This window comes from Gopherus flavomarginatus, chromosome 12 (assembly GCF_025201925.1).
Source record: "Gopherus flavomarginatus isolate rGopFla2 chromosome 12, rGopFla2.mat.asm, whole genome shotgun sequence".
Lineage (NCBI taxonomy): Eukaryota > Metazoa > Chordata > Testudines > Testudinidae > Gopherus > Gopherus flavomarginatus.
In genome coordinates this window covers 22,812,276-22,826,104 of record NC_066628.1, presented here as the reverse complement: position 1 = coordinate 22,826,104, position 13,829 = coordinate 22,812,276, and the positions used below count along the sequence as shown (strand labels likewise).

At 41.5% G+C, this 13,829-nt stretch overlaps 2 pseudogenes; both read right to left on the bottom strand.

Moving 5' to 3' along the window:
- Positions 1–600: 600 nt before the first annotated feature.
- LOC127032493 (olfactory receptor 14A16-like) lies at positions 601–13,570 on the bottom strand (annotated as a pseudogene).
- Positions 813–1,729, bottom strand: LOC127032162 (olfactory receptor 14C36-like; annotated as a pseudogene).
- Positions 13,571–13,829: the final 259 nt, after the last annotated feature.

The following is a 13,829-nucleotide window of genomic DNA, read 5'->3' as shown; positions in this document are numbered from 1 at the left end:
TTGTGTATGTGGGCTATTGGCCAAATCCTGATCTCCTTGATGTGAGGAGTTAAACCCTAGTCACTTCCATGGAATCCAAATTTGGCCTCATTATTCCGAGTCAGATTGTCTTTAGGAAACTCTGGAAAAAGCTTTTTTAAAACAGCCTTTCCACCACTGAAAGAATAACACCATTTGTACATATTCATTTCAGTAGGAACTAAGCCATGCAGAAACCTCTTTTGCTCTCTTTTATCACTGTGGAGAGCAAACCTTCAGTTCGTTCAGAAAATCCCTTCGAAGAGATGACATATGGACAGTCCCAAGAGAGGACAAACATTGAAAATCCTGTCTCACCAAATACTCACCATCTTCTCAGGCCTTTCCACCATCATAACCTCCTAAAATCGAGAAACAAACCAAACCACCAACCAAACAGTTAAGCAAAAATAAGCTAAAACTCTAACACACACACACACACACACACACACACACACACACAAAACAAATGCATTGATACCTCAATCTGAGTTATTATCCCAAAATATAAGATGAGTCAGAGACCTCACTACGGACTTCTCTATTGCTACTGATTTTATAGGCAATGGGCGCAGATAGCATGGTGATTGGTAGCAGTATACAATAGATAGGTTACAATCTTATTTACATTGCTGTAAACCAAAAGAAACTCCTTTTTTTCTTGAGTCATGTTTGTCTGTATTTTTACAAGTGAAAATACCCAATTCTGCATAAACAGACTGCATAATATTTTCTCATGGAGAAAATAATGTCACCAGCTGATTATATTTATAAAGAAACATAGAATGAAATTGCTACTGAAAGAGAAATATGGACATTTTGTTCTTAGTGATTAACATCCAACTTATCCATTTACTCAGAGCACCTTTGATCTCTTTGTTTCTCATGCTGTAGATAATTGGATTCATCATTGGTGGCAACACAGAATAGAGAACAGCCACCATGAGATCCAGACCTGATGTTGAGCTGGAGGTGGGTTTCAGGTAGGCAGAGGCAGAAATACAAATAAACAAGGTGATCACAATGAGGTGAGGGAGGCAGGTGGATAGTGCTTTATGCTGGCCCTGCTCAGAGGGGATTCTCAGCACTGCTTTGAAGATCTGAACATATGACACAATTATGAAAACAAAGAAGCCTGAGGCTAATCACACACTCAAGATGAGAAACCCAACTTCACTGAGGTATGAGTCAGAGCAGGCGAGCTTGAGGAGTTGGGGAATTTCACAGAAGAACTGATCCACCATGTTGCCTCCACAGAAAGGTATTGCAAACGTGTTCCCAGTGTGCAGTGCAGAGTACAGAATACCACTGATCCAGGCACTTGCTGTCATTTGGACAAAAGCTCTCCTGTTCATCACCGTCTCATAGTGCAGTGGTTGGCAGATGGCAACATATTGGTCGTACGCCATGATGGTCAGTAAGGCAAACTCTGCTGCAGAAAAGAATACAAAAAAAAATACTTGGGCAACACATCCAGAATAAGAAATCAATCTTGTGTTCATGATGGAATTGGCCATGGATTTGGGGATGGTGACAGAGATGGAGCCCAGGTCTATGATGGACAGATTCATCAGGAAGAAGTACATAGGGGTGTGAAGATGGTGGTCAAGAGCTATGGCTGTGATAATGAGAAGGTTCCTAGCAGGGATATCAGGTAAAGCACTAGAAACTCCACAAAGTGTAAAATCTGCAGCTCCCAAACGTCAGAGAATCCCAGGAGAAAAAATTCAGTCACGGTGGTTTGGTTGGACATTTTCTTCCTCAGTAAATTGTGTGATGGCTGTGGAGGGAATGAGAAGGACAATGGTCAGGATTAGAGAGATAGAGGTAATGTCCCTGATTCCCCTTTCCCTAATATCTCATTATATGAATGTCAAAGGTGCACAGAACTCATCCCTTACAATGACGAGGTGTTGTTAGTGCTCCTCGCCTTTGACAATCAGTGAGTCATATTACCACACTACTGTTATTGGGTCAGCAACTTTAAAGTCGATGGAGCTGCATCACTTTATCCCATCTGAGGATTTGGCCCTAGTACGGCTTGATAAAATGCAGACGGAGCAAAGTACACTCCAAACCCAACAATTCTTGCAAAGAAGGTCCCTCTATAGAGACCACCAACTAGCTCACAACTTGGGTATGAAACTGATAAACTAAAATTCTAACAGCCTGATTCCCCCTTTGCAGAGTAATATGACATAGACTCCATCAGAATTGTAAATAGCAGCTCATCTGTAATTTTTCTACTGCATCCTCTATGCCTAGACAGCCGGCTGCCTGCTCTCAAATTGATTTATGGCACCAGCTCCCAGCAGCACTTCTGCCAGCTTCTAAGAATTGACTAGTAATAAACGTTGTATTGTTTACTCTGTGCTGTGCTGTACACTGGTTGTCAGGACACTGGGGCTCTGTTCTTGTCTCTGCCATTGACCTTCTGTGTGACCTTGGACCCGTCATTTCTCCTTTTTCTGCCTCCGTTTGAAGTTCTCTTCACTTTCCTACTAGGACACTAAGGGCTTTCGGAGAGGAGCTGTTGGTCAGATTTTTAAAGGTATTGAGGCACCTAATGGGATTCTCAAAAGCATCAAGGCCCCAGCATGCCTTGGAATCAATGAGTTGTGAGCTCCTAGGTGCTTCTGAAAAGCCCACTAGACACCTAAATCCCTTTGGAAATGTAGCCCCGTGTCTTACTCTGTTTATGAGCTGCACACCCATTTACACCATTTACAGTGTGGAGCTAGGCCAGGAGATCAGGATTCTACTCCCAGTGAGCTCCCGTATGTCCTTGAGTGGGGTCAGGCTAGACAGGCTTTGGCTGCTTGGTACAACTCTAACCCAGGGTTTAAAGAGGCTCTTCTGTAGAACACATTCTGTGCGCTGCCAACTTTACTGTTTATTCAGATGTTACCTCTTCACAACTTTCCCTTTGAAAGAGAAATCACACAGCTGCAATAGAATGAATGGGTTTGAAATCAGGCTCTTTTCAGGCAATCTTAATGTTCTCCAATTCATTTAACATTTAAGGCTGGTTGGAAATTTTCCACTGTGCTCTTTTCAATGGAGAATGTTTTTTTAGCTAAACAACAACGAATCTCAGAATCTCTCTGCTTTTCTCAAACATTCTGGGATTGTTTTGTAAAAAAACTGAAAATTAAAAAAAAAACTTTTTTGGTTTTGAGATTTAAAAAATCAGTTTTCAGCAGATAGCTTTCATTTGCCAAAAACTGCAGAAAAAATAGATTTGTGGTTTTCAGTGTAAAGTAAATATTTCCCTGATAGGAAGAAAAATTCCAATCAGATGTAGGTATTTGATTAAACTGATAGTAAAGGTCTTAACCATTTCATATTGTAATTCATACTCATCATCTTAATTTCCCCCTGTATGTTGATCCCTCAACATATTTAATTGAAATAGCAAACTTCCTGTATTGACCTTTGTGCATTTTTTCCCAACAGAAGACACATTCAGTCTTCCAGCACAAGGACTTTTTGGTCAATATCTATCTATAGACCAGAATCTAGAAGCTAATGGCACAGGTATCTGAGAATCCTTTCACCCCTCATTGTGCAATTGAACTAGCCTCAAACCTGTTGCTCTCTGCAGACTAGCTGTGCGTAGCTGGATTTGAGCTGCATTGGCAATAAAGGACTGATGATGTGGGAAGGTGATTTATCCATGTCTATATCCTAAGGGCTAGCAGGTTTCACTTCAGAAGCAGATACCCAGAGGCCAGGGCACAGAAACAAAGGTTTTAAAGCCAAAAGGTGATAAAGCCAGTCTGATCCTATAGTCTGACTCCAGCATAACAAAGAACATATGATCTACAGCAGGGTTCCCTGATTCCAGCCCAGCTTCTATGTTATCTGTGGGCCAGGATTAAAAGATGGAGACAGACACCTACTGGTTTTATCAATGCTCCTAAATGAGCTAGGTGGCTATATCCTATAAATGTTCAGTGGGAGTTAGGCACCTGACCTGCTCACATGCTATTGTAAACCCCACAAGGCACCTTTACCCTTCTTTTGGTGCTTAAATCCTTTACAATCCTGGTCCAGTGTCTATCTTGTTAACTTCCAAGGCCTGGAAATAGAGGTTCTAGTCCTATTTACCTCCTGTATGTCCTTTGGCAGCACTGAGCTAGACTGGCTTTAACTGGTGGGTCAACTCTGAGCCGAAAGCTGCTAGTGCGCAGAAAACATAAACTGTGGCTATCAGCTGTGCTGCTCAGTCAATTTTTCCCTTCCAGTAACTGTCCCTTTGACACAGAAACAAACCCACTTTCCAGAGAAAACATGGTTTTGAAACTATGGTATTATTGAACAGCACTAACGTTCCCCACCCTTGTTCAAAGCTCCATTTCAAATTAGAGATGGTTGAAAATTTAGATTTTATTTTTTGGTAGTAGTAGGAGGAGGAGGAAAATGAGTTTTTGAACTAAACAAAGATGTTCAGAGAAAGTATCTTCTATATTCAGAAGGGTTTTTTTGTTTTATTGAAATCTGCAAATCCCAATATTCTTTGGTTTGCAATGCACAATTTCCAGTTTACAGTACCTATTAGCTGAAAATAAATTAGTTTTGGTTACCAGACTCTGCAAACATTTCTGATTTCTGATGCGAAGTGAAAATTATTCACCTTCTTTTTTCCTGACTGGATCTAGATGACTGACAAGACTGAGAGTTAAATCCTTAGAGTTCAAATTGTAACTTATTTTTAAGTTCTTACTTTCTGCTGGAAAGAAATCTGACAGGCTCTAGAAGTTTGATAATAAAAGTCTTATAGAGTTTGAATTATAATTCATGTATCTAGTATTAAATTTGTCTCTATATTAATACATTTACGTATATAATTGAAAGCAAAATTGTTCCTCCAGCACCAGGATTCTTTGTCATCTCTGTCTCATGCTCTCAACACTGTATTATCCGCAGCAATTTCTATGTCCATTTGGTGGATTTCCTGCATCTTTCTGCAGTCCCTAACAGACAGGGATACACTCCACAGATGGGCGCTCTCTGCTTGCCTCCTTGGACAGGGTTGGCTGAGGGACAAAGGACTAAATGGGATCAGAGACTGAAAACTTCTCCTAGCTCTCGAGCTGATCCTGGCTTATGCAGGGTTCAGACACGGTCACAACCCAGGATCTCCCTGCTCTGGGGCTAAATAGTTGAAATCAGTCTCCAAGGCTTTAAGCTCAGTTCTGATCTCATCTCTGGAGCAAACCACACTGACAAGCTGCCCAACTCTAACCCCAGAGAAGGACAACAGCACTCGCCCTGGATCTCACATGACAGCAGCATCCCTAGAAGGACTCTTGTTTACAATCAGGGCAGGGCAGAGGCCCAAAGCATGTCCCAAGGTGTTTGCAAAATAAAACATGGATTTCTAACACAGACACATGATCTACAATAGCCAGGACCCTAGTGGCACCAGCTGGTCTGGAATAGCCTGTTCCTTCATTAACACCACGTAATCAGTTCTGGATGAGCAGAGATTTTTTTTTTCCCTTCTGCATTGTATGAGCAATTCTTCGTGTGTATCTGCTAGAACCCACAGCTCAGGCTGCCCTGTCTGTTTCAAGTCAATTACCAAGAGGTACCCAGAGGTGAAGACTAAAAGCTAAGGGCCAGGTCATGAGCTTGTGTCAGTCGTTACACTTCCATTGAGTTCATAGTAGTTTGAACTATTTACGCCAACTGGGAATCTGGACCTTTGATTTCCATCGAGCGATGTCAATTTACAACAGTTGGAGATCTAGCCCATTACACACTCATAAATCCATATTTTTTTGCCTACCAATTTGATCTGAAGCTGATTGCAAAGTCCAGAACCAGTCCACACTTTCTTAGCTCTTTGCCCCATGGGTTTAATTACAAGTATAACTTTTTTTGCTGACAGAGGATCGTTCAGTCTCACTAGGGATAGAACCTTGGAGGAATTCAGCGTTGCACAGTTTTCAAGTATCTGATCTTCAACTTCTGTTGGGATGTTTGGCCCAGAATCTATCTTTCTTTCTTTCTTTCTTTCTTAGCCATTATATTATTTCTTCTCTCACTACAGATGGCACTAAACTAAAATCTCAGTGGAGACACATCTTCTAGGAACCGCACAAAGATCCCTAGTTCATTTCTTAAGACCACCATGAAGCCATCACAAGGCAAAAACTTTGATGCTTATGCAAACATAGTCCCTAGAGGTCTTGCGGGGGAATGGTCCCTGTGTACCCCTAGGCAACAATGAATGCATGGCTGGCTGTTGAACACTGCAAAGCTCAGGAATGGATGTTTGTGTTTGGCCAAGGATGAAGAGAGGAGCCATTTGTAAAATCTGACAATAGATCATTTTCCTCTTGACAAAGCCCTCAGTTGGCATTTTCAAAGAGGTCTCATTTTCAAAGCTTTCCAGCTACCACTGATTGTCAGATATCTGATGAATAACAGGCTTTCACTTACAACCTGCTGGGACCAGATTGTTCTGCATGATCTAGAGGTGAAGTGCTCCCTATCTCAGCTGAGATGGGAGCAGGCCTATATTTAAAAACTTCAGACTCATGAGTATTTGGCCATGGGGTCTGAGTTTGACTCATTTTTAAGAGACAGGTCCATTTGTAGAATCCATTTCTGGATATGGCTGCAGTTTATAAAGTCCTTCAGTGTCAGGAAGGTCTCAGGAATAATGTTTTTGGATCTATATCCAGCCTTCTGGGATGATATTGTTAAAGCCTCTTAGAGGATATCATACACTCAGGGTTAGATTCACAGAAGGTATTAGGGCCTGATTTTTTAAGGAATTAAAACGTCTTGTGGGACTTTCAAAACAATCAGATTTAGGTACCTACATGCTTTTGATAATCCCACCAGGCACCTAAATGCCCTTGAAAATCTTGCCCTTAAGTATCCTAATGCTGAGCTTTGCAGCACCTAACTTTTAGGCACTTAAAAAATCACCATGATTCACAAAGCCTGTGTTAGGAGCCCAGGCTCCCTGTTCACTGAATGGGGAGAGGTGAACACCTAAATGGATCCACAGTTGCCAGCATGTGGTGGGAAGGTGCCTAACCTAACCAATGGAAGATGATGACTAGATGGGTATGTGTGCCAAGCCCTACTCCTTCACAGAGATAGTTGCCAACATTGAGCTGGTGGGTAGCGCCTATCCCTGTTTGTGATCCATAACTTGGAACCTTCTCCTTGGGTCAAGCATCTATGGTGCATTGTGCGACAAGGAGAAGGCCCTCCTGTTTAACTTTTAGCCCAGTGGTTAGTACACTTACCTGACATGGGGAACAACCCCAGTTCAAGTCCCCCCTCTGCTCCAGGAGGAGAAGAGACTTGAAGGGAGATCTGCCACCTTTTTGGTGAGTGTCCTAACCCCTGGGTGGTGCGATATTCCATTGTGGGGCTCCCTCAATCTCTCCTGTTCAAGTTGTTTCACTTTAGATTAAATAACACTGGTCTACAATTTTGGAGAAGGCATCTGCTTCAGAGATACAATGTGCTATTTATTATGTATTTTGATGTGCTGAATTCAAATATGACAATTAAAACAACTGATTGGCTACTGTTTCTAAGATATTTAAGTTTTTATATTTTATGTCTATGTATATTATGTAGATAGTAAAGTTTTAATCATAAATTGTAAACCTAGGTCTTTTCATGTGTTTGTGGTTGCTTTACATGATAATATTTCACCTGTCCTGTTTATGTAACACTTTAAAAATCAGCAAAAGGGTTATATAAATCAAATTTATTATGAAACAAAAGGCAAAAAACTAGTATGTACATAGTTTAGTTCTATTCAGTGTCTACTGGGTGCTTCTTGGCTTGTGTCTTGTATTCATTAAATGGAGCATCTCTTGTCACTGTCCAGCAATAGTCTGCAAGCATTGATAGGCTCCATTTGCCCTGATAGCCTGCCAGGAGATTCCACTGCTGTAGTCTGGAGCCCAACAGCTCTGCCTTACTCTTGGGTAGTTCCAAATCCCTGACAAGGTCATTCAGTTCACCTTGTGTTATGAGGTGTGGTTCAGAGGAGGAGGATGGGAGAAAATGTGTGTCCTGTGACATTGATTGTTCAGGACCAGAAGTTTCATCCTCTTCCTCCTCCTCATCTGACTCAAGTGAGAATGATTCTGGTGCATCAGGAGCCAGCAGTCCTTCTCTGTGGGGTACTGGGCGTCTAGCTGATGGAATGTTTGGATAATGCATAGTCCACTTTTTCTTCTTTGACACATCTTTCCCAACTGGAGGCACTATGCAGAAGTAACAATTGTTGGTATGATCTGTTGGCTCTCTCCAAATCATTGGCACTGCAAAAGGCATAGATTTCCTTTTCCTGTTCAACCACTGGTGAAGATTTGTTGCATAAGTGTTGCAGCATATGTGTGGGGCCCACCTCTTGTCCCGATCTTCAATTTTGCAGCCAAAATAAAGGTGATAGGCTTTCTTAACCATAGTGCTTATACTGCGCTTTTGGGATGCAAAAGTCACTTCACCATAGCAGAATTTATCCGCACTGTTCACACAAGTACGAGCATCTCTGCTCACTTTGGCTAAACAGAAATGTGTCCCTTTGCAAAATCAAACACTGACAAATAAGAGAGCACGACACTGTATGATTTCTAGAGCTGATATAGGACAATTTGTTCAGCAGAGTGATGTAAGCTTCGTTATGATTGCATCATCCATGACTTCTAGGAATAACATGATGCAATTCATATCATGTATGATGCAATACCAGCTTCAGATTGCAGCATTCATTGTTTAGCCTGAAAAGCAAAGACTGTCCAAACCCAGTCATAGATTTATTCATAGATCCAGTCAAAGATGTATTTTAGTCATTTCTGGTTTAAATTGAGATCCTTTCCCTTTATAACTCACTTATCCTCCGCCATTCCCAAGTCAAGGGTCGTATATACTGACCCAATAGCATATCTTGAAAACTAGAGCCAATCAATAATTTTAAGCATCATTTTCATTCTTAGTGACCCAGAATTAGTAAAGTTGGACTACATTTATTTCAGAAGCATTTTGGCTATAGAGCAGTGTAATTAAAGAATCATTGAGTCAGAGAGGGATAGAGAGAACATGAGAATTACCCTGCAGCCTGGTGGTCAGAGCACTGACTGGGAGACCCAGTGTCCAGTCCCCTGCTCCAATAACTTTTTAATTATTTATCCAGAGTGAATCATCTTCAACTGGAATGACTGTGGGAGCCTCATTTCAGAATACCCCTATTACTGATGATATGGATAGTAGCACTGCATCCTTTCTCTGCTCAAGTCCTTGTCAATGTTGATCTCTCTCTACTCCAGTCATTGGTGTGGTGCTGAAAGTCTCTGACGCGTCAGGTCCCAGAATCCTAATCACTGAAAGACGCCAGAAGGGAAGAGTAATTCCAATGTACCAATTGTAAGGGTTTAGTTGACTGGGAAAGGAGAGAAATGGAGACAGTGTCAGAGTCTGACACTAGTTTGGTGTTAGCTTTAAGCCCTATCCATATCCCTAACCCATATCCAACAGGGACTTAAGCATGAGTTTGCCGTTAAACCTTCAATGGGGCCACTCATAGGATTAAAGTTAAGAATGTGCTGAAGTGGCCGAAGGATTAGGACTGTTGTACAGAATGTTGAAAGGGAGTGAGTTTTAAATTCATAATTATGAGTGTTTGGAGCAGATCTTCAGCTGATGTAAATTCTCAGAGATTTCAGAGATTGACTTTAGTAGAACTATGACAACTGAAATCAGCTGAGGATTGGCCTAAGGATCCCAACTGTGAAACATCCATTTGCTTACAGAAGCAAACCAGAGCAGGTTAAAAATGTATGCAATCAAAACAGCTCAAAGTTCAAACGCCAAGTGCGTTAGGATGAGCTGTCTGTAAATGAGCAATGGAGTAAGATATAGTCATAAAAAATCTTTTTTAAATAATGTCTAATAGGGAGTGCTTATAAGAAAATCATGGTCTGTACATAGACAATTTTTAACAAGACAAGAAGAACAATAATTTGCAGAATAATCTTCATTGATGATTCATTATCTAGCTATCAGAGGGGTAGCCGTGTTAGTCTGGATCTGTAAAAGCAGCAAAGAATCCTTTGGCACCTTATAGACTAACAGACGTTTTGGAGCATGAGCTTTCATGGGTGAATACCCACTTCCTCAGATGCATCTGAGGAAGTGGGTATTCACCCACGAAAGCTCATGCTCCAAAACGTCTGTTAGTCTATAAGGTGCCACAGGATTCTTTGCTGCTTTTACATTATCTAGCTAGGTAATATAATTCAAAATCAAATAGAAATCTATTATTATGACTAAATGAAGTTGTGTGTTAGGAGAAGGAATGGTGCTGTCTGTCTGTTTCTCTATCTAATCTGATGCTTTTGTCTGTCATATATGTAGTGTACACAACCATGCACAAAGATGGTCATCTAATACTAATAACAGGCCAACATCTGAGACCCTTCCTCAGCCTGGATGTCAGTAGATCTACACGGGTTGGCGTGTGGAACACCAGAGCAGCGCACTTACACCAGGGCTAGAACAAAATGACCCCAGACAAGAAACTTACACTCGTGTTCATGTCACTACTGAGTGTAGCCCAAGATTTTGGGCCAGAACCTCGTCAGTACTTGTCATAAACAGACAAGTAAGAGTTAATAGAACAGAAGTACTTCATCTCTCTTTTGCCTTTAAAGGGTTAACAAGATCAGTGAGTCTGGCTGTCACCTGACCAGAGGACCAATCAGGGGACAGGATACTTTCAAATCTTGAGGGAGGGAAGTTTGTGTGTGTGCTGTTAGTTTTTGGTTGTTATTCATTCTGGGGGCTCAGAGGGACCAGATGTGCAACCAGGTTTCTCTCCAATCTCTCCGATACAGGCTCTTATAAGTTCAGAATAGTGAGTACTAGATAGATAAAGCGAGTTAGGCTTATGGTTGTTTTCTTTATTTGCAAATGTGTATTTGGTTGGAAGGAGTTCAAATGTGTATTTGGTTGGAAGGAGTTCAAATTTAAATTTTGCTGAAAGGATTTTAATTTGTACTTGAATACTTAGGCTGGCAGGGTATTCCCAGTGTCTATAGCTGAAAGACCCTGTACCTATTCCATTTTAAATTTACAAAGATAATTTTTACTGTTTTTCTCTCTTTAATTAAAAGCTTTTCTTGTTTAAGAACCTGATTGTTTTTTTATTCTGGTGAGACCCCAGGGGACAGGGTCTGGATTCACCAGGGAATTGGTGGGGAGAAAGGAGGGAAGGGGGAGAGAGAGGCTAATTTCTCTCTGTGTTAGGATTACTTTATCTCTCAGGAAGAGTCTGGGAGGGGGAGAGAGAAGGAGAGGGGAAGGTGGACTTTCCTCTCTGTTTTAGATTCAAGGAGTTTGAATCACAGTGATCTTCCAGGGTAACCCAGGGAGGGGAAGCCTGGGAGAGGCGACGGAGAGGGAAAGGGTTTACTTTCCTTGTGTTAAGATCCAGAGGGTCTGGGTCTTGGGCATCCCTGGACAAGGTTTTGGGGGGACCAGAGTGTACCAGGCACTGGAATTCCTGGTTGGTGGCAGCGCTACAAGTACTAAGCTGGTAATTGAGCTTAGAGGAATTCATGCTGGTACCCCATCTTTTGGATGCTAAGGTTCAGAGTGGGGGATTATACCATGACAGTACTAAACTGATGATGTTAATGGTTCTACTCTGCATTGTGCTGGTCTAGCTGAGTTGAGAAATCTGACCCGTAGATCTCTGGCACGCTCCCTTTCTTCAGGGTGCTGTCAGCCAAATCTGGATCCTTGTGCATAGAGGCTTCTGGCCAAATCCTGATCTCCTTGATGTGAGGGGCTAAACCACAGTCACTTCCCTGGAATCCAAATTTGGCCTCATTATTCCAAGTCAGATTTTCTTTAGGAAACTCTGCAAAAAGTTTTTATTTCAAACAGCCTTTCCACACAGCAAGAATGACACTGTTTGTACATATTCATTTCAGTAGGAACTAAGCCATGCAGAAACCTCTTTTGCAGCCTTTTATCATTGTGAGGAGCAAACCTTTCTGTTCAAACTGCTCAGAAACCCCCATCAAAGAGATGACATATGGACAGTCCCAAGAGAGGACAAACATTGAAAATCCTGTCTCACCAAATACTCACCATCTTCCCAGGCCTTTCCACCTTCAGAACCTCCTAAAACAAAGAAACAAACCAAACCACCAACCAACCAATTGAGCAAAAATAAGCTAAAAATCTGACAGACAAACAAAACAAAAAAACCCACAAAAAACACATGTATTGATACTCCAATCTGAATTTTTATCCCAAAATATAAGAAGCGCTAGAAACCTGACTAGGGACTTTCTTATGTTTACTGATTTTATAGGCAATGGTCTCAGATAGCACGGTGACTGGTAGCAGCATATGATAGATAGATTCGGATTTTATTTACAATAGTGTAAACTTATAGAAACTCCTCTTTTTTTTGAGTCATGTTTGTAGTTTTACTAGTCTAAATACCTATTTCAACATAAACAGATTGCACAGTATTTTCTCATAGAGACAATAATGTCATCAGCTGATTATATTTATAAAGACACATAGAATGAAATTGCTACTGAAGGAGGAATATGGACATTTTGTTCTTAGTGATTAAAATCCAACCTATCAATTTTCTCAGAGCATCTTTGATCTCTTTGTTTCTCATGCTTTAGATTATTGGATTCATCATTGGTGGCAACACAGAATGAGAACAGCCACCATGAGATTCAGACCTGATGTTGAGCTGGAGGTGGGTTTCCGGTGGGCAAAAGCAGCAGTGCAAAGCAACAAGAAGACTAGAAAGAGGTGAGGGAGGCAGGTTGATAGGGCTTTATGCCGGCCCTGCTCAGAGGGGATTCTCAGCACTGTTTTGAAGATCTGAACATATGACACAATTATGAAAAGAAAGCAACTGGAGGCTAAGCACACATTAAAGATGAGAAACCCGACTTCAAAGCGGTATGAGTCAGAGCAGGGGAGCTTGAGTAGCTGGGGGATTTCACCGAAGAACTGATCCACCATGTTGCCTCCACAGAAGGATATTGCAAATGTGTTCCCAGTGTGCAATGCAGAGCAGAGAATAACATTGATCCAGGCATTGGATGCTATTTGGACAAAAGGTCTCCTGTTCATCACCATCTCATAGCGCAGTGGTTGGCAGATGGCAATGTATTGGTCATATGCCATGATGGTCAGTAAGACAAAATTTGATGCAGAAAAGAATACGAAAAAGAAATACTTGAATAATACATCCAGAATAAAAAATTGACCTGTTGTTGATGAGGGAATTGGCCATGGATTTGGGGATGGTGACAGAGATGGAGCTGAGGTCTAGGATGGACAGATTCATCAGGAAGAAGTACATAGGGGTTTGAAGATGGTGGTCGAGGGCTATGGCTGTGACGATGAGAAGGTTCACCAGCAAGGATAACAGGTAAAGCACTAAAAACACCACAAAGTGTAAAATCTGCAGCTGCCGAACATCGGAGCATCCCAGGAGAAGGAATTCAGTCACCGCGGTTTGGTTGGACATTTTCTTCCTCAGTACGCTGTGTGATGGCTGTGGAGGGAATGAGAAGGACAATGGTCAAGATTAGAGTGATAGAGGAAAAGTCCCAGATTCCCCTTTACCTAATATCTCACTATATGAATGCCAAAGGTACACAGAACTCATCACATACAATGACTAGGTGTCGTTAGTGCTCCTCCCCTCTGACAATCAATCAGTCATGTTATCGCACTAGTGTAAATTGACTCAGCTCCTTTAAAGACAATGGAGCTTCATCACTTTA